This window comes from Microtus pennsylvanicus, chromosome 5, assembly GCF_037038515.1.
Source record: "Microtus pennsylvanicus isolate mMicPen1 chromosome 5, mMicPen1.hap1, whole genome shotgun sequence".
NCBI lineage: Eukaryota > Metazoa > Chordata > Mammalia > Rodentia > Cricetidae > Microtus > Microtus pennsylvanicus.
Genome location: NC_134583.1, coordinates 111,687,018 through 111,709,167, shown reverse-complemented (window position 1 = coordinate 111,709,167; position 22,150 = coordinate 111,687,018). Strand labels below are relative to the sequence as shown.

General features: G+C 38.8%; 1 protein-coding gene across 2 annotated transcripts in view; it reads right to left on the bottom strand.

Moving 5' to 3' along the window:
- A1cf (APOBEC1 complementation factor) overlaps positions 1 to 21,832 on the bottom strand; it is a 77,446-nt gene extending 55,614 nt beyond the window's left edge. For both annotated transcript variants that reach the window (XM_075973833.1, XM_075973834.1), the window contains exon 1: positions 21,748 to 21,832. The gene's annotated coding sequence lies outside the window, so the exon portion shown is untranslated. The remainder of the gene's footprint in view (positions 1 to 21,747) is intronic.
- Positions 21,833 to 22,150: the final 318 nt, after the last annotated feature.

The following is a 22,150-nucleotide window of genomic DNA, read 5'->3' as shown; positions in this document are numbered from 1 at the left end:
TACTAAATAAGTTGCTGCTTAATCAGGAAGCTCTCAGATCCTGCTTTTGTGCCTTATATACCCTGGAGGACCAGGAAGGACATGGAGGATCAGATAAGGTTATTTCTATGGGCCTTAATAGCTTTGAGAGCAAAGTCTATAGTCTGTTGGCCAAGTTGCAGGTTTTTCTTTTCTAAACTTCATCATTTCCATTAAAAAGGTAAGAGTTCATGGTGACATGATGAATTCGGTTTTGTTTTTTCGCAAAACCTACGTTGAGTTTGAGTTAATAATTAAAGGTCATTAAAAGAATTTTGACATCACAAAAACCTCTCAGCTCCTTTGGAATTCACTATGAAGTTCTGAGAAGTCGTTTTCAGTATTTAAGTCTCAAATCACTGGCAATTTGTACATCAGAATGAAAGTCACAATGTTCAACCAAAGGCACTTTACAGATTAGGTATGTTTTCCAGTGTCATAGTACTCAATTAATATGTGTGAAGTCCTAGGCATAAACACCAGAACTCCTAACCCAACCCAACCCAACCCAAAACAAAACAGAACAGAAAAAAACAAAGCAAAACTAAACAAAACAAAAAAGAAAGACAGAAGAAGAATAGAGTTAAGGAAGTTGTGGAAGAAGCAGAGGCCCCATTATGGGGGCTGATTTTCTCGGTGCCTTTATCTATGCAGCTAGATTGAACGGCAGGTGGACAGATCCGAGTCTGAATTTCAAGGGTGAGCTCAACCTGGGAGACCCTGACCTGGAGCTGACGTCTGACAGACGTTCAGTCTCGAGACTGGATGAGCTCGTGTAAGGACTGGGTAGAGGGGTGAATTCTCTAAGGCAGATCTCTAGATAAATAACGTCTAGAAACCAAGAAATAAGGAAGATTCAGCAAAGAAGACCTAAATGGAATGGTATAAGGATAAGAGAAGCAGGGTTTGAGGTAGTTTAGAAGCAAAGAGATCTGAGAATGGGGGCTGTCAGCTGTCCAAGGCCTACTAAGCCGGCAGAGGCCTGAACTGGAAGACAGACCCAGGGGGAGCCTTTCTGTTCTCTTTCTGCTTTTCACTGTGATCTCCAACAAGCTCCTTAGCTATGTCTCAAGTGCGGAAGTGATCTCCCACAATCACCCGGGCGTAATGAGATTCACATACTGATAAGGCTTTGGAAAACCTCCTGGTTTGGTGTACCAGTTAGAACATCAGTAGGCATGGGAGCATAGCGGCCATCAGGGAGGAGGAAGGAAACGCGACGGAATTGCCATGCAGCTCTAATTTCAACTCTCGGGTTCTGCTGTGAAAAGGGTGAGTTTGAGGGACAGCCCTGTTCCTCAGTTTGGATAAAGAGAAGAGTGAGATAAAAATAGAGCGGAAGAGGGTCCCAGGCAGTGGCTGTGTGGGGAAGATTCATACACGTACACGCCCACTCTGAGCATCAGGCTTTTTGTTTGTGAATTGTGGTAGGAACAGCTAAGAGTGGTTGTAGCGAAGATGAATGAGAAGATACTTCCGATGTGCTTTGTTTAGCTCCAGCACATGTGATGTAATATTCCTGCTAATAACTCATAATGGAGGACAGCTGTGAGAGACAGGGGCGGGCAGCAGAGAGATTCCAGAAAGGCCTGGTCCTAGTTCATTTTCTGTTGTTGTGATAACCTCCTTGACCAAAGGTGATTTAGGAGAGAAAGGGAATTTATTTCAACTTACAGCCCATCATTTAGGGCGTGGGTTCTCAACCTTCCTAATACTACGACACTTTAATACCGTTCCTCATGTTGTGGTGACCCCAGCCATAAAATTATTTTGTGGCTACCTCATAGCAATTTTGCTACTGTTATGAATTGTAATGTAACTATCTGATATGCAGGATATCTAGTATGTGACTCCCAATGGGGTTGGAACCCATAAGTTGAGAACCGCTGATTTAGGGAGTTCAGGCAGGAAATTAAGCCGAAACCATGGAAGAGTGCTGTTTCCTGGCTTGCTCACTGACTCCTGCTTAGCTAGCTTTTCTATACAGTGCAGGCCCACCTGATTAGGGATGATGCTTCTCGTAGTGGACTTACCCCCTTTTATATCAATTAGCAATCAAGAAAGTGCCATGTTGACAGGGCAGTCTGATGGAGGACACTCTGACAGATTGTCCTTCACAGGATAATCTGATGGAGGCAATTTTTCAAATAAGGTTCCCTTTTCCCAGGTATCTAGGCTGTGTCCAATTACAGAAAGAAAAAAAAAAACTAACCAGGACAGACTTCCTGGATAATCTTCATCTGGAAACTATGGTAAAAAGATAACATGATATAAAATGTCAGGGGTCTTCACGAGCGCTGCCCAGCTACCATTTAACAGTCTTGGATCAATATCTCCACATTCTCTAGGATGTGTCTTGCCTACTGAGCTTAAATATATAAAAATGGTCTCCTTGATCAAAGTGTGGTGGTCATATCTGCAATCCATGTCTATTTAGAGGGCTGCAGCAATAAGAATCATGAGTTCAAGGCTAGCTTGGGCCATAAGGAGACCCCATATTAAAAGAAAAAGGATGCATCACCTTTTATTCTTCTGCTTTCATGCCAGGGAAGCTCTTTGAACCTCAATATCTTTATGTATAAAATTAGGATGATAGTATTCATTATGTCATAGTTTTTCTGAGGATTAAATAATAAAATAGATATCAAATGCTCAAAATGGCTTCTGGCAGTTAATACCTGCACAGTGTTGGCTATTATATCTTTAAATATCTCCATGTGGTAGATGAAGTCCACTCTCATCAGCACCACATCCCAGGTCTCCTTTCCTATCCTTCATGTGTCCTTCCACTTAGCACCGGCACACATCCTTAGATGGCCAGATTCACGGCTTACAACTTTCCTTTCCTATCTCTTCCAACGTCACTGGCCTTATTGATTCCATTTAGATTAGACTAAAAGCTGTTTGCTCTGTGCTGTCTTCTTTGCTGACTCCATGGGTAATGCTAGGTGCCCTCTTTTCCGTGCTCTCAGGAATGCTTGTACAGCCCTACATTGCCACATACAGTGCAGAAAGGTGCCCTTGACTGGCATTCTCACCGAACTGTGAGCTTGCTAAATGAAAGGGCTATCTTGGACTTGTAGCTTGCCCCCAAAGACTTGATGCTATGCCAAGTGTTCAATAAACATTTAAGGAATAAACAGAAGACTTGGGGTCAACAAGTGACTTGATCTCAGTTAGAACTAAAATGGGCATGTACCAGTACTCATTATTTCTCATTAGTTCAAGTAACATTCTGTAGTTCTACCCTAGAATACACCTGCTTATATGAGAAATTGATTTTTGATAGTTTCTACACATGTTGTATTTATGACAGAGATGAGAGTAAATACTTCTCAAGGTCAAAGTAACTAAAACTAGACATATTTTTCTCTTCTATGACCTTATGCCTTTACATCTGCCATATCCATTTTCAATGGATCCAACAAGACCTAGAAATTGTAGGTCAAGATTTCTTCTTTCTTCAAAGTTAAGGGAGGTTTGGAATAGGGCCCCTATCACCTAGCTCGACTGTTAATACAGTTCAGCCAGAGGGTCAGGGCAACATGTCCCTCAAGGTCTCTGGTGTGCATGGGACTTGGGTCAGGGAAGGTGGAAGGAGGGAGGAGGAAGAGAAGGAAGGGTGTAGTGGAGGAAATAATGGCTTTTCTAAATCCATACCTCGCAGATAGAGATACATGCTGTCATGCAGTTATAACTGTGGCCCATGACAGAAAGTGAAAATCTATTTGACAATAAAATTTGGTGCCACACAGAATTGCAAGTTACACAGGAAAATCAGGACAGGATTGAAAGTGGGCATTGTTCCTTGGATTTTATTGTCCTGGTGGAACCTACAATGGAGACCAAGGAGACAGGAGGACTAGGGGAGCAAAGTTTACTTTTGTTTCTAAAACAGAAATCGGTCAAGACACAAGACAAGTGCTGGAAAAGTACATGAGGGGGAAGCAGTTTAAGAGCAAAGAAGCAAGAGCTTGGAAAGTAAAAGCAGAATTTATGGCAGAGAACAAATGAGGGTACCGACAGTGGATGTCAGCGGGCATCTTTATTAATTGTAACAGTTGTCCTCAACTTTGATGAGCAGGTCAACAAGTATGGACTTCCACTATACATGCTTGTCTTTGGCAATTTAGAACTTGGAAAGAGCAATTCTGGTGCTATAGGTACTGTGTCGTCCACTTATTTGATGCTTTGGAAGAGGTTGGATGAGGAAACTGAATGGGGAGAAAGACCGTTTGTGACTGCTCAGTAGTGGAGAGGAGTCCTCGCAGAGTAGGAACCTCATGGCTGCGGTGAGACCAGATCCATGTGCATTTGTCGCCAGGGAAGGATTCACCTGCTGTTTGGATATCTCTAAGCTATATCCGTCTTTCTCGAATGTTCTGTTGTGGCCCAGTGTTGAATGATTTAACTAAGCAATACATAATAGCCCTTTTGAAACATGTATGAGTAATTTTAGCAGGAAATTCAGACTTTTAAAGTACCCGCTGGGAATTTTACAGAGTTCCAGATTGTGCAGAAATGAAGGGTTTGTGATACAAGTCCAGGCACTCTCTAGATGATGCAAGGTAAATATTACCTTGCATTGCTCAATAAAATAAGTATAAATTAGTTCCAGAACTCAACTTAGAAAAATATTTGCAAAGGAAAGCAATAGTTCATTTGAGTATACATTATGGACCATAGAAAAAATAATAGAGAAAATGTATATATACATACATATATGCATTCACATATGATTACAAAAGATTGCTGTAGTGATTCTGTGGATTAAAGAAATAGAGGCCATGAATTTGGAGAGAGAGTAAATGGGGGTACTGGGAAGGCTTGGGGGGAGGGAAGGGAAAGGGAAAATGATGTTACATTTTAACTTAAAAAACTCAAAAGCACTTTTTAAAGTCAATGTGTCACCTTATTATTTAAAAAAATTATCAATGAATTAATCAGAACCATCTCTCTATTATTAAGCCATCAGTTAATGTACAATGCATTAGTTGGTGCCTAGATAATCTTAAAGAAACTGAAGTTGTTTTAGGAATCATGTTAATTGTACTAGAACATTTTTTTTCAGTCACGGATTCCATATTGTCTGAGAAGAACATAATGACATTTTAATTTCTGTTCTTCTACCATGATTTTAACTTTCTGGATCCCAGAGTTCGTGATCCTAGAGAATTGAAATAAGAAGGTGAACCCAAAGAAAAACATATATTTATCCTCCTGGATATTGGAAGTTGACAAGATCATCGGGCAAAAGTTTAAAAAATATAGTATAAGATCATTGATACCTAACTGGGAGGCTTAAAAGATAAAATAATAGCAAAATGGTTGAACAGATAGGGTAATGGTGATGAGAGCCTGTCATACGGTTGGCATCTGAGAGACTCTCATCTAGTATTCCCTTTCTGTTCCGCAAATACTGCTTTGGTTGAATCAACCACCTTTTGAGAATTCCCCATTTGTTAGTGTCCTTGCCAGCCATTGTCCAATGTGGAAGAGATGTAGTTCTGTGTATGTCGTGCCAAATTTCTCAAATTGCTTCAACAATTAGTACATCGTGTTTTTTCTTTGTTCCAGGAAAGTCTGTAAATCCATATTAATACGTTTCCCATCTCTCACAGAGCATGTTAGTGCTGTAAGGAAGCTCAGACATTGCCTAAATAGCCAGTGAGGAAGAGATGCTTGAATGAACAGTGGTTCAGTGCAGGTTAGCAGTCTAGAAAAAAAGAGTCATAACAGAGGTAGATTTTTTAAAAAGTTATAATTGAAAGCTAGGTTGTAAAAACAGTGTCTGATTAATTTCATTTATGTTAAGATTACATTCATAAGATCTTTGATTATAAAAGGCTTACTGGTTAAATTGGGTGGTAGAGAAATGATTACTTTATGTTTTATTTATTCCTGTTTATTTGGCTGTTATTACTTTTCTATGATGTGTGGCTTCTAAAATTTAAAAGATTAAAAAAAATTCAAAGTTTTTACTATACGAACACTTGGGGAAATGGAATTTTCATTGTAAAACTGGTTCAAAATTTTAATCTGAAAACATTTTGCTAAAAACAGAAATCACTGCAAATGTGCACTCAAGGAAAGAAGCTAGGAAAATTAATTATGGCCTAATAGATAAAAGTAGAATTAACAAAGAAAAAATCTACAGACTTGACACTAGGATAGAGGATTATGGGAAAGATGAGTCCACAGAAATGCTGCTGGTCATCCTGACCAGGAAAAGTAAATTCTTCAAATGAGAGGAACTTCATAATCATAAGCTAGATAATTCTCAAAAATGAGAATATATCTTCTAGTAATTTGAAAAATATGGATGCAATGGTATTTACTTAGAAAAGTATGGTTTTCCTTACAAAATTGTTCCAAGGATAAATTAAAGTTTTAGATAAATTAATAACAATTAACTTACATTGAAAAATCATTTAAGCTTTTTTTTCAAATAACACCAGAACCAGATAGTTTTATTAGACATACTTCATGTATTCATGAATTAGTAATGAAATTGGGCCTGGAGTGGTGGCTCAGTGTTGAAGGTCATTTACTGCTCTCACAGAGAGATGTTCTCAGTTCAGTTCCCAATACCCATGCCAGGATGCGCAGAACTCCAGAGGGATCTAATACCCTCTTCTGGGTCTGGGTGTTCACTCACACATCTCACAACACACACACACACACACACACACACACACACACACACAACCAAACAAATAAATAAGCAAATGTAGAAAAAGAGAAAGAAATAATTCTTTTATGATAGGAAACCCTTTGAAGAATAGAAATTTATGATATTATCATCTGTGGACATACCACATCTCTAATATAAACCATACAAATGTACAAGAAAACTGAAATCTAAAAGAGAAACGATTGCATAGGAGTTTAAATATGAGCTGACAGCCCAGCACTGAGATTAGAACGACACAGCATCATTATAAAAACATAAGGAGTTTCGAACATTAGGGATTTTGTGAACTTAATTCCCTTCACTATTGAAAACACCCATGATTTTCATAGTAAATGAACAAGTGATAGTGAGGCAAATGTATCTACGTCAGTTTAAAGGTAATGTAACTTTTCATGGGTTAGGAGTAGAGTCCAATATCCTTGCCTTGGTACAGACACTGCATGTGTGTCACATTAGAGTGGTGTAGGTCCCCTTCCACAGTTCTATAAAATTATATCACAGCTAATTAAAACACACTGCAGAGGTAAGTGTGCTTGTTTTCCAAGAGCGCAAACAAGATGCAAGGAGAAAAACTGACAATAAAGGAAAATAAGAATAAGCATATGGAGAAATGCCTGAAACCATATGAAAAAGATGCCAAAATCCAGCAGAAAGCCCTAAAGACTTGTTTAGCTAAAAAGTTTATTATGCAATGAAATCTATTCACCCCCATTTTAAATGTTCTGTCATTCAAATTTTGATCCCACTATTTTAAATTTTGAGAAACCAATTCCATAATTCTTCTGACAGTAAGAAACATGCAATGAATGCCACAAGATTTATTGAATATGTGGAATGATCTGGAACCAGGCTAACCAGCAGAGAGAAATCAAACAATCCTAAGAACAGGAAATCAATGGCACAGAATCAAGAGCCTTGACCCATAGTTTTGTTTAGATTGGTATTTGCCAATAGGTGTTATTTTAGATCATCGGGAGGTCGTGGACAATTTGGATAAGAGATAAAGTTGGACCATCGCCTCATAACCTATGTCCAAGTTCTAAGAGGACTAAGAAAATAAACTTTAAAAACATTACATAACTACCAGAACATGAGAGAACATTCCACTCTTGGGGCACAGAAGGTCTTTCAAAGTAAGTATAAAAATTCACAACAAAAAGGCTGGCAGATTTAAGTACCTGAAAATCACAAGTATATGTAATTGCAATGTAACCTTAGCAGAGATGAAAATAAAAATGATTAACATATTAATAATAGACACAAATTATATCTGTAAAATGCAAAGAATACTTTTAAATCATGAACAGAGAGACTCACACATCAGTGGACATATGAGCAAAGAACGCAATGGGTCAGAGCAAATAGAGATAACTTAAAAGCTAGTAGTTTACACATGATAATCATTTTTTGATTGTTTGTTTTTCAAGACAAGCTTTCACTGGGTATCCCTGCCTGTCCTGGAACTCATAGAGATCCACCTGCCTCTGCCTTCTGAGTGCTGAGATTAAAGGTGTGTGCCACCACCTGCAGGCTTACACGTGAAAATCTTTAAGGAGCAGGTTAAAACATTTTTGGCTGTTATGTGACAAAATTTTAAATGATAAGTAAGAATAATCAACAAGACCAACATATACTAAGCATATATTGTCTGCCATGTTTCACATTAAGACATGATTTACTTGATCCCTGTAAGAACCCTATAAAGCACGTGATAACATTTCTATGGTTAGGGTAGAAAGGAGTAAGCCCAGTAAAAGAGAAGTTAGTTGATATGCCAAGATGCTCTCGGTGACAAGGAACAGACAAACCACCTACGTCTGAATGTCCAGAGACTCAGAGTCTGTGCCTTTAATTACTTAAGCTTTTCCCTATTGTCTTTTTGTTTTTCTATATGAAAGAAGTGGGTGAGGGTTGAAGAAAGCATACGGTCTCCCTTGGTTCCTTCAGAGTATCACTATGAAGAACATGGGGTATGAAGGAATTCACAAGGGTAATACTGTGAGTCTACTCTCTCCTCCACAGGGACACATTACCCTCTTCAGCTGGAGCATCTTGTGATTTGACTGAGCTGAAAATATGCTATTGTATTAATTCCTTTGACTAGGCCAGACTAGACTGTGTGATGGCGCACATGGACCAGGACCTTACTTCCTTTGCGTATGTTCCAATGTGAACATATGGTCATTACCAGCCCTCTGTTATACACTGACTATTATTGTGTAGTAATTTTAAGGTTTATCCTGGGATATATCATTTGGCAGAATGTAATATGGCTTTGTAGTTATTTTTATTCTTCAATTTGAATTAAAGTATTAGTTTCCTTCCATATCTCCTGAGCTCTTCTAGACTATAGAAGTCTAATGTGGGATTCCCCTCTGTATGCTATGAATATATCTTATTACCATTGGTTAATAAAAAAAGCTACTTTGGGCCTATTGCAGTGCAGAACAGAGCAATTCCAAGCGGAGATAAAGGAGAAAAGAAAGTGGAGTCAGGGAAACGATGCACCTGTAAACCACAAGCCTCATGGTAAAATACAAAATAACAGAAATGGGTGAATTTAAGATGTGAGAACTCTCTAGAAGTATGCTTAAACTATTGGCCAAACAGTATTTCCATTAATATAGTTTCTGTGTGATTATTTTGGGTCTGGGCGGCCAGGAACAAACAAGCAGTCTCCGTCTACAGAAATCAGATAGAAGGAAGTCAGCCATGGGCCAAATCCCTGCTGTAGTAGTGTGCCTTTGGGCTACTCCAACCGTAGGAGTCATGAGAGCAGGCATGACTGTTTTGAGAGTGGGTTTTTCTCTCTATTGCCAGCTACACTTGTGTATCTTCCTTCTTACCCCACCTCTGCTCTTATTCCTGCTCCAGCTCCTTTGCTGATTCTCACGGCTAAGAAGTTGCTGACTGCACCTAATTATTTTATTTTATTTTTTTAAGGAACAACACTGATAGACACAAGTTTCTAAGGAAACTTATCTTTTTTGCAGAGATGTTTTGGGCCATTAATACTCTGATTATTGCTTGCTGATGAATGCTTGAGAGTCACACACCATCTGATTTGGAATCATTCGGAGTCTTACTGGGAGTACCTTGAGCTAACGAAACCAACATACTGAGGAATTAGCGGAGCAATAAAATATCTACAGAGAAAGATAACTGTATAGGGTGACCACTGGAGTTATTGATTTAGAGTTTATTGAGGAAGATAATGAGTAGATATTCACTGACATGATATTTTGTGTATATTATATATATATATATACACAAATGTGTGAATAAATATATATATTTATATAATTTATATATAATATATAAATTATATAATAATTTATATATTATAAATATATATAAATATATATTTTATATAATTTATATAATTTATATATAAATATATAATTTATATATATATATACAAATGTGTGAATAAATATATGAACACACATTTGTTCTAAATCAAGACTCTAAAGCATGCATAGTAAAGAGAGAATATGTTTTCTAATTTTTATTTAAACTTTTTACTGCATCAAAATAAGGAATAAGAAGCAACTTAATTCCAAAAAGTTACCAGAACTCGTGAGAAAAATTAAACATAATCAGTTGGCCAATTCATCATCATTTTTGCAAATCAATCCCGATACATAAATTTTTTTTTGGTTTTGAGGATGCATAAGCCCTAGGTAATAAGATTTTTTATTTAAATATCTGTTTAAAATTGTATCGTCTGCGGTCCAGTAGAAATACTGCTTCTTAAATCATAGTCTCATTAAGCAGGTATTTAGAGACAGGCTTTATCTGCGTCAAAGACATCTCACTGCTTCTCTGCTTGAAACTTCCTTTAGATATCAAAGAGAAGACATTTAAATCCCTGGAATTTAATTGAAACTAAATTTATGAGGAAAGCCAAGAAGAGGAAGCCTTAACTTCTGTGATCTGAAAGCAGGATTTGGAGAGTTAACTGTGGCTTGGAGGTTAGCAAGTGCCATTCACAGCATTGAGCCTCAGCCTCCTCCACTTTTAGCCTCCTCTCAGAAGCCATATCTCTGTAATCTTCTGCTCAAACAAAGACTGTCTCTAGCCTGAGCGAATTCCTTAACTGTGACTTCCAATGCTTGCTTTAAGACCTTATCCTCATACCATTAATACACATTACTTAAACTGGTCCATCCAAACCACTGGAGTGGATCCACAACAGAGCCAGCTGGGAATACTTATGAGATGGTGGCAATCTTTGAAGAAAGAACAGACTCTTGCTTGGAGTTAGCTACTCTCAAGTGGTGTGTGTGTGTGTGTGCGCGCGCACACACACACACATGTACCTAACAGTGTACTAGGGTGTCAGAACTTAAAAAGAATCGAATCATTTTCTTGCCTTTAGGAAGTCACTACTTTACCATAGTTAATAGCTTTACAGTTTTTAAAACAATGAGACTTCGGAAAAAAGGTGATTATTTAATTTCAGTCTGCAAACTCTGGAAACAGTTCCATATTGTTGTTGATTTATAGGGATAAAATAATTTCTGCATACAACACTCTACTTAGAAAAAGATGAACTTATATGGCGTGAGAGCACGTGTCGTTAAACTGATTCTCAGTGTGTGAGTTGGTTACCCCAACTTCTTCAAGGGTGGGCCCAGCATCCAGATCTAACAGAGAAGTTGGCACCCACATATCACTTACAACAGGGGGATCAGCCTTCTGTACTTCTTTCCAAGAATGTTCTGCTGCTAATTAATGTGGATCTGGGAATGGAACGAGGATTGCACAAGATGGTCTTTAGGACTATTGGAGCAAGACAAACTGCAGGAATTCTCGAGGCCAGAGTTCTCGAGGCCAGAGTGGCACCGCTTTGTCCCACACAGAAGGACACATTTTCTTGCTGTCCCTTAGTGGATCCTGTTCCGTAATTCTTTCTGTGCCGTCCTGATGCTCAACTTAGCCCCACTTTCAATCCTCCATCCACACTTAGTTTTTCTCTTCTGGGGTATGTACTTCATGAAGTTTCTGTGCTTGTGCTGGGGACTGATTTGGGGGGCAGGATGATGTATATAAAGCCATTGTTTTGTCAGACTTGTGACTAACAGCCGTCTGCTTCAATAATCGCCTGAAGTTTTATAAGTGGCTTTGGTGGCTGAGTGTGCTGATTTTTCTGGTTGTAACTATGTAGATAGCAAAACCTGCGAGATTTGTACTCTGGTGTAAACATTCATCTTTCCACTTTGCTTATTACCGAAGATCCTTTAAGTCATTCTATGCCCCCAAATCAAGAGGTCCTGTCAGTGGTAGAGAGCATTTATCCCTTGGAAAAAGTACCACAGAACTAGGGGGAGGTGGCTACAAGCTCACATTTGCAAAGTGGGCATGAGGATTCTCTAAGTTTCTCAGCCTCCTTATTTCATCTTGAAAAAATATTCTCAGTGTGTCATCTCGTGACCTCTCTCTCTCCTAACCATTTTCTTTCACTAAAACATTGTGTTCTTGGCATAAAATATGATGCAAATTATGACTTTAATATCTAAGGTTGGCTCACACTTGCTTGGTAGTATCTTACACAGCTCATATATAATTTTTTTCTCTTTTGCAAAACAATCTTGGTTTTAGTAGAAGTTAAGTAATTGGACCAAAGTCAGATGATTGGGCTAGGATATGAGTCTGGGCATTCTCAGTCTAGAACTTTCTGCTTTAACATAATATTTTCTTCCAAATTGTCAACACTATGTATTATTGGACTTTAACTAATCCTTTGAAATTCTGAGATAATGAATTATGATTATTGAACATATTTGATCTTATGTATTATTTCAGAAAGGCAAACAATAATGAGTTTACAGACATTATTGGATTTTTAAGACTTAATAACTGTGAGTATTTTGCCTGCATGTATAATTTGCACAGGTCAGAAAAGTGTTTTGGATTACCTAGAACCAATGTTATAGATGATTGTGAGTCGCTAGGAATTGAACCTGGGTCCTTGGGAAGAACAATCAGTGCTCTTAACTGTGCTACTTTTAGTCCTATTATAGGTTTTTGAATTTTAATTAATTAATTAATTTGTATGTGTGTGTATGCGCGCGTGTGTACAAGGAGTACATTTGTTGTGGCATGTTTGTGGAACCAGAGGATGTTTATCAGGAGTCTGCTATGTCCTGCCACCTTCTAGGAAACAGACATCAAATTCAGGAGATCAGTCCAGCCCTCAAGTACTCTTCCCAGCCCCATGGTAAGCTTTTTTTTTTTCTACTAGAGTTTCTTAAAGAACTATATAATACCATTCTCAAGGTGACTGCAGTTAAGGTCACTGCACATGCAACGTGTGTTTGTGACAGCAAGAGAATAGGGGATGTGCTGGGCTCAGTGTCTACTATATGTAGTGAATATACCCTTGATATACCCTGACACCCTTGATGAATAAGAACTATTTACTAAGTTAACTCTTCACACAGACACCTGCTTCAAGTCCCTCATTCCACTCTCCCCTCCATGTCTTCTCTCTTCCACTATCCAGCTTCTCTTTTCCTCATAGCTTTGCCAGGCTCTTTTTTGTTTAGGTTTTGTGTGCTAGAACCCACACTCTGCTTCCGAACTAATGTGTTTCCCCAGAAAACACCTGGCAGAAAATTCACTCCCTTGTGAAATTATTCAGGTCAATAGAGCTCATACTTGGGAGCATTTGAGACTATGTAGAGTCCCCAATGAATGTGGTTCAGGACTCCCTGTGCAGACCGTTATCCATCCTACTGGGAAAAGGGTGTGTGTTCCCAAGGAGATGCTATGTCATCTTCCAGACACTACCAGAATTTGGATGTAAGGCGGTCAAGCCCTTTATGACAACTGCTTCATGTTATCAGTGATAGCTTTGTGGCTGGTCTTGCCACTGTGTTGATGGTACCTGTGTGTGTGTGTGTGTGTGTGTGTGTGTGTGTGTGTGTATGCATGCATGCATGCATGCGTGAGTGTGCACCCCCCCCCCACATTTCTTCTGTGAGTGGAACCTCTGGTTCCTAAGTCACAATTGGTTCTCCTTTAACTGAGTCTCTGTTTGTCTATGAATCTGATCATAGAGGGGAAGGTGAGACTTAACAAAGAGTTGAGAACTAGAGGTCTATTAGCTTGTCTCCTAAAATTTGTAGAGAATCAGGTGGAACTGGAAATGTATAGTGGATAGTACACAAAGCAATGGCTCATTTGAAGGCTGGAATTTTATACTTTGATTCTTACTAATTTTAAATAGACATTTTTTATTCTTAAGGTATTCTCTTAGTTTTTTCTCTGTTAAAAGGTCTCAATTTTGTTCCAATTCCAAGCTTCAATACTTTCCAGAATCACCCATCTGCCCTTGGTTTGCAAGCTGATGCATGTGGCGTGCCTTCTTCATATTTCTCCATGTTCCTTAGGTTTTTTTTACTAGAAAAATGATATTGTAATAATATCTATTTTGCAGAAGGTTTAAACAGAGTAACCAAAATGTTTAGCATGCGGGAAGAGCCATAGGAGAATGTTAAAGTTAAGATATTGTTAATGCCACTAGTCTCATAATTACAGCTTGCCAGTTCTAATTGGTTAGGAGTAAAGGTTTGCATCCTACGGGGAGTGTGCGTGTGTGGGTGCGGCAGCTTCAGAAAAAAGGATTAGGAGATTCTTCTGCCAACACAGTTCATTCCCCATGGTATTGGATTTAGATTTCTGACTTCCAGAACAAATAATCAGAAGCAATAGGGTTTGAGTACATCTAATAAGCCTGTTTGCTTCGTGCTAACGGCCCCAGCTGAGTAGATAAGTGCTATGCAGAAGCCCAATAAAACAGCTAACGGGATGATTACTAACACTGCTAGAAACAGAAAACAATTACATCTGTCTGCAATGCTCTGCAGTCTCCCAACTGTCTGCTAGGCGACTTTACGATTGTCTGTTCCTGCGTTTCTCCTGCTGCTGCGTTATTCTCCAGTACCATAACGGTCTGCTAGCTTTAGGGCTGCTTTCTTCTGGGACCTCCTTGGAACTGCCTTTCCATCCACACTGATGTGTTCTGACTTTACTGTGTCATTCAGCCTCTTAGCTGGTTGATACGTCAGTTAATGTCTACTAGAGCAGCGGAACACCTAGGGATCGGTTCTATTCTGTACAAACAGGTGAAATTTTCTTTAACTGTCTTGAACCCATGGAATGAGAAATCATGACTCAGTTACCTGAAACCAGCACATAATAAAGTGAGCATGAAGAAATTTGACATCAACCTTCTTTAAATTCTTAGGTGGGAAATATTTTGAAAATATTTCTTTGTTACTGCTGCTTGCAGAAGGAGGCTGGACAACAGTGCTGCCCTCTGTCTGATGCTTTTGTTGATGTTGTTTTTGAGACAGGGTTTCTCTGTAGCTTTGGCGTCTGTGCTGGAACTAGCTCTTGTAGACCAGACTGGTCTTGAACTCACAGAGATCCGCCTGCCTCAGCCTCACAAGTGCTGGGATTAAAGGCGTGTACCACCACCACCCGGCATGTAATACTTTTTAAGAAAGTGTTGTTTAGGGAGCCCCCAGAAGTCTGCACAAATAGCACAGGCTCCTTTCTCTCAACTTGGTTGCCCGGCAGAGCTAAATGATAAGACTCTGTGCTGATGACACCGTACACTTTGGTTGGAAGATACAGAAAAAAATCAAGCATGAACTGAACCAGATGCTTTCACTCTGTTAGATAGCTTGAAGCTCCCAGGAACTGCTACTTAGATTACTAGAGGAGAAAATGCATCAAAGGTCTTACTCTACTGTCTAGTTAGATACTACCCTATCAAGAAATTGTGCTCACATATGCAGTAGTAACATGACTTTTCTGGGGGTAACCAAGCACTCCCAGGTTGTAATTTGTGGCCTGTTCCACAATGCTTGGTACTGTGTAAACTTGGTTAAAATAAAAACAAAAATTAAACAAGCGAAAAACCACTACCATGTCTTGAGAGGTCATAGACACTAGGGGTCAACACACTAGTGATCTTTAGCTAAACAGACACAGCGTCAAACTGCCTTCTGTACATGTGTGTTTGTTTATATACATAGATAAATGCTATACTTGGTTCTAATGCAGTGGTTCTTAAACTGTGGGTTGTGACTCTTTTGGGGTTAAATGACCTTTTCACAGGGGTTGCCTATTAGAAAGCATGATATGATATGTTATGATATGATATGAGATGTTTGCATTACAATTTAAATCAGGAGCAGAATTACAGTTAAGAAGTAGTCACAAAAATGGTTTTATGATAGCAGCATTAGGAAGTTTAAGAGCTACTGTCCTAATGAGAGAAGCCTGTCTTTTCCATCAATAACAGTGAATGAAGAGATTCAGGATTGCCCAAGATTGTGAGACTAAGCGATGGTTGAAGGCAATTCATCCCTAAGCAATACATTTATCTTACTCCTGCTATGGCTCTGGGATCATTGGAGAAGAGGGCATCAGCAGAATGTAGGAGCCAGAAGATAGGGAGAAAAATGGCAAAATACCATTCTCTAGAAATGACTTGGCAATTTTAATCAGGAACTCACAGCAGCTACAGATGCTTGCCCTTGGCCTTCATAAGACAAGCCCTGTCCATAACCAGTAATAGACGGGGAAGATGCTCATAGGGCCTGAACTGATAGAATGAACTGATAGATTCTGGGAGTGTGGGAGCCACTGTTTTCAGTTGTGTGCCCATTGCTGAGCCCACTAGGCTCCAATGGTTACTTCCAAGCTCCCTGTCATGAAAACAGCCCAGGTGAAACTCAATGGTTCACAAACAATATGAAATGACTTGAACGTGACAAAAAGATAAGAGTGGAAGGGACAAGGAAAGAACAAGGAGGCATTTGGAGGGAGGATAGATAACAGTCGAGAGGTTTGAAAAGCCACATAGGAACTTATTTTATAAGCTTCATATATATATATATAATCTCACAAGGTCCCATCCTTAGATGAAGAGGCACAGCTAATTAATGGCTAATAATTTTCCAAGGATAAATGCCCTGACACATCATCCAACTCAAAATGGTCAACCCTAACACATATACACATGAGTAACACTAAAGGGGCTCAGCAGGTTCTAGTTACAAATTTGTGTGTGTGTGTGTGATTAATTAATGATTAAAGAACAGGGCGTCATGACTTTGAGATGAAGTTGGGGTAAATGGGGAAGAGTTGAAGAGAGGGTGAGGAGGGAAATGATGTAAATATAGCACTCATGAAACTCTCAAAAATATATGAATAAATCCATAAGTAAAACTGTAAAAAGGAGTGCGGCTTCTGATAGGTCAGCTATGCTCCCATGGATAGCCTCGTACCCAGAAGTGTATGAACGAATGGATTTGATGGGTTCTAAGTTACTAAACTAAAGAAAAGAACATGAAGGTGGGATCAAAGGAAAGTGGGAGTGGGTCTTGGAGGAGTTGGGGGTGAATATGATCAAATAACAGTGCATAAAAATTTCAAAGATTTAACAAATTTTTTAAGTGGTAGGATAAAAGCAACCATAATATAATTATGCGTGCATACATGTGTGCGGTGTATGGATGAGTATGGATGTGTATATGACAGAGGAGAAATTTTGAAACTTAGTTCTTGCTTTCTATTATGGGTTCTGGAAATTGAACTTGGGGTTCAGGCTTTTATAGTGAGTGCTTTTACCTGCTGAGCCATCTTACTGGCCCTTAAATACATTTATAAACTAGAATATATTGTGATAATAAGGTACTAGAGTATGTAACTCCCATACTCAGATCTAGTATTCTTTAAATCAGTTGAGCGGTCTAACCAATAATTAGTTCCTAATTGTTGGAGTAAGCAAAGTCATTACTACCTAATTGGAAGTGGGATTTAATAGAATTATAATCAATTTTTTTATTTAGACATTTAATCTGGTTAAACTGTCATGTGCTAATTCTCTATAGACAATATTATTTACTGGTGCAGAACACTCTGCAAATACAGGGAGTTTTCATATCTTTTATGACTCTTTCCTCTCAATATCGCTAGAAAATAATCCCCACCGGAAAAAGCAAGCCTGGAACATGCTCACATTGTTAATATTGATACACATAAAGTTTCCTCTATAAATCCACAGAGAGGAAGCTTAGTTTATATGTCTTTCAAAATGTTGAATTAGAGAGAGGAGGATGTCAGTATAGTTTAGTGAAGACAATCGTTTTTACTAAAGGAAACATACCTGGACCTCTGAATTTGTGGGTTCCTTATTTATAGATTCAGTTAACTACAGATTAAAAACATTTACAAGAAATGCATGTGAATTGAACATAAACAGACATTTATCTCTAATAGTATATGAACATGCAGTATGGAACTCTATAATAGTGTTTACAGTGCGCAAGGGACAGGAAGTCACCCAGAGACAGCTTGGAGTATGTGAAAGGATGTGCATGAGTTATAAGCAAACATATGCTACTCGAGCTTATGTAGGGAACTAGAATACATGAGGATTCGGGTATCACAGAGGTCCTGAGTCCATCCCCTGGAACCAATTACCAAGGTATGACTATAGCTCAGCCTTTTATTGGAATCTACCAAAAATATTCAACACCAAACGTTGGTGTATTAGCTTAAAATGGTCATTCCTGAATTTATATAAGTAACATTATATGATCTGTCTGAGTACATTGTATTTATATATTTAGGAATATCTATCCGTCTGTCTGTCTATCTGTCTGTCTGTCTATCATCTATCTCCTTTCTCTCTTTATACATATATATATAAGCATATATACATACATATATATTAACAATGAAATAATTATAGGCCATGAATTTGAGAGAGAGTCATGACAGGTATTTTGGAAGAATTGGAAGGAGTAAATGAAAGGGGGGGGGATGATGTAATTTTAAAAATTCTGAATAATGTTAAAATCTTATAGCCTAGTTGGAATAGGATTGGCGGCTTAAAATGATAAATCGTATATCCTGATCCATTTGGCGGTAAATATTTGTTAATGACTAGGCTTGCCGTTTTCAGCTAAAGAGCAGATGGGATTTAGGGGGTGTGTGGACAGTCACTGCAGGGGTGAGGCGTCTTGCCCAAGGGCCTTTCCTGGGGGAGTTTGGATTGTTAGATCTGCACTTGAGAGAAGCCTGGTTACTGTGTCTAGGAACAAGATAAAATGAAGCTTATCTTCTGTCGATCAATACAGTCTTGTTTGAGCTCACTGAGTCATGGAGAGATGCATGTGGTAATGAAAGCCATTGGGCAATAGTACCCAAAGTATTACCCTAAGGGATGCCGGCGTTTTCAGAGAGTTACTGGAACAGGTTTTAGATCTGCTGTCAAGTTAACATACACAGCGTCACAACCTGAAACCATAAAAACAAGTTGAGTTTTTCTTAGTAGTTCTAAAAAATAGTTTCTAAACTAAAAGTTATCCTGCTTGTAGTGTGTGTGTGTGTGTGTGTGTGTGTGTGTGTGTGTAGGTTCTGAAGAAGTGCAGTGGCTTCGGTAATTAATGGGTTTCTTTATCTGATTTTCTACTTGAATGGGATTGTTTGGAGAAAGCTGGTGGGTGGTATGTTTGGACAGTTTAAGTTCTTCTGGGGAAAAAAAAAAACATGGGAAAATAGGAGATGGGGATCAACTTGTTCTTAAACACCAGCTCTCTGCTTATCAATCTTCGCAAAGTTCTATGGGTAGATCACATACCCGCTTCACATCTAAAGAATCTGAGCTCTTGGGAAGCCAAATACCGTCTACAGCTTCATAAGCCAGGGAGGTTTGGAGTGAGGATTGCAGCCTGGTCGTGTCTGTAAGAGAGCCTGGCAATCCTGGCAATCTTGCTGTGATTAGTTTTAAAGACTCTAGCATGGGCATGGCTTTGCTTGGTGGAGAATGAGGAAAGCATATGAGTTATTGGAAGTTCTGACTTAGATCGGTCAAAACTCAGTGATTATACTTGATACTGGTCATCTCAAACACTAGACATGGGTTATAAGAGTGATCTCTCCTCAGCCTGTAGCCTAAAGGGTATAATTTTGGAGCTATGTTGATAAACACATGTCTTGGAAGAAGTTCTCTTATAAAGTGAGGTTAGGAAACTGCATGACCTGTTCCTTTGGCTAATTGCAACGCTAAGCACCCATGTGCGTGTAGTAAATCCTGATGACAGAGTACAGTGTGCATGTGTGCTCTGGAATTAGACTACCTGACTGGGTCACCTGGCTGTGCCGCTTGCTTTTAACATTGAGCCTGTTAAGTAATTTGTCTGCATCTCAATCTAACAACAGTATGATACATGGTAATCATATATTCATAGTAGTGGGGTGTTCTAAGAATAACAGGATATTAAATTTAAAGACGGTGCTTAGGAATACACTTGATAATCTAATACTTAGCAAATATTGTTATGTTGAAGAGCATCCAAATGGTAAGAAGAGCTGCTTTCAATGGTCTAACATGACTTATTATACGGCATATTTGATTGACAATGGAGACACATGTTCTTGGCCCCTTCTATTCCTTAAGTGCAATGCAGGTAATGTCGATACTTAAAACATCACAGATTAGCTGGGTGGTGGTGGCACACACGCTTCATCCCAGCACTCGGGAGGCAGAGGCAGGTGGATCTCTGTGTGTTCGAGACCAGCCTGGTCTACAAGAGCTAGGTCCAGGACAGTCTCGATAACTACAGTGAAACCCTGTCTTGAAAAACCAAACCAAACAACAAAAAAAATCACAAATTAACTTGTCATTAGCCTAGTTTAAAATGGCTACTCACGATTTTGTATCTACTATTTCAATCTATGAATGTCATTTAAAACAACTTATTTCTTGTCAATGGTATATTCTTTTACCCCTATACTTAACACAGTACATTGTTTAAATTGAGAAGTACCAATATTATTCTAGAAATGGCCTGAAAAGTAAACAAGAATTATCTACTTCTCTATATTGGCAGGGGGATCGCTAACTTCTTGAACAAGTAAACGATTTCCCTTTTATTCCAGATTCACTCTCTTACTGTATGCTGCTCAACATGTTAGAGTTTCAGGCTAGACTGGCTCATTTGGTGCTCCTTATATTGAAAGTTTACCAATATTTGGTTTATAAAACATTAATATCTTGGGATGCACAAATGATTTCTCATTATCTCCTATGAGAGTCACATCTGTAACTGTCACCAGGACAGACACGTATTTACTGGGGCCTCTCTGTGGCACCTACTCTGATCACGGGGAAGCAACAGAGATTCAGTCAGTCAGAGAGTTGAGATTTCTGATAGAACAGACAATGCCCTGATCTACTTCCCTCCTTAAAACCATCATGTTTGGGTGTTTAGCTATCTTTCATGGGTGAGAGAAATAGGAATATAAAAATATGTACGCTGTTCTATGTTTGCTCAGTCTGTGAAAGCGATCTAATAGTCACCTTGAGGTTGAGCTCTAACACAGTCAGAAGCAGTCAGTTTTCCATAGTGGCCTTTGCTTTCTTTTCTTGCTAGAATTAAAAGCAAATGACTTAGAATATTATTTTGCTTAGCAGGTTAATAGCAGAAGAAATAGCAAGATTTCACCCCAATTCTCTCCTTAGGGTGGTAGCATGCAGAAGTTAATTGAATTAGGTACAGTCTGAAGTACGATAGGAATGAGAACTGACACACAGAACTAAAAAATCTCGCTGTGTTTGACTATGTCTTTTGTTAATTGCATGTCTGCCCTGAGGTCCTTGGTACAAGGACGGACGGTGAAGCACAGCTCTCCCTGATACTTGGCTGGAAGTAGGGGTTATAGCACATGAGCTCCACTTGTGAACACACGATGATCACCCCACTTTCCACAAGCTTTGGGAATGTACTAAATCAAGGAGTAAACCATGGCATTCGTCTCATCTTGAGACTGTATGATCATTTCCAATACTTTGTTTTGTTTTTTAGTTGGTTTCATTAGTATAAAAGCAAACGGCAATTCTCTGTCTAAGACTCAGGGGTAGGAAAGAGCACAAGCTGTTTTCATGCATTCTCATAGATACCACAACACAGAATTGAAACAGAAAATACGAAAAGCATGGGCCATACCTGAGTAATTCCTGAGGTTCCCCACCCGGAAAGAGGTTCCTTGATTATGGCGAATTCAGCATGCCACTTTGGTTATATTCTAATCACCGTATCAAACTCCAAAGGTTCAGTGGCTTTAGGTTTGGTTTACAATTCCTGGAAGTTAAACTTTAACTCGCCCTGTCTCTTGCATCCACGCAGCCCTTTGACCAGGTAATTGGGTCACTATGGCCTAAACAGAAGCTACTAAACTCTTCCCCTCTTGTTTACAAAATGAAAATGTGTTTGGCATTTACAGTCACTGGGGTCAATTCTTTTTTGAACGTAGCTTTTAGAAATAAATTTAAATGTGGCATTCGTTCCATTTTAGGAAACTAAGAATTTCTTGATGTGGTCACCTTATTTATTTGCTGTGTCAAAGTGA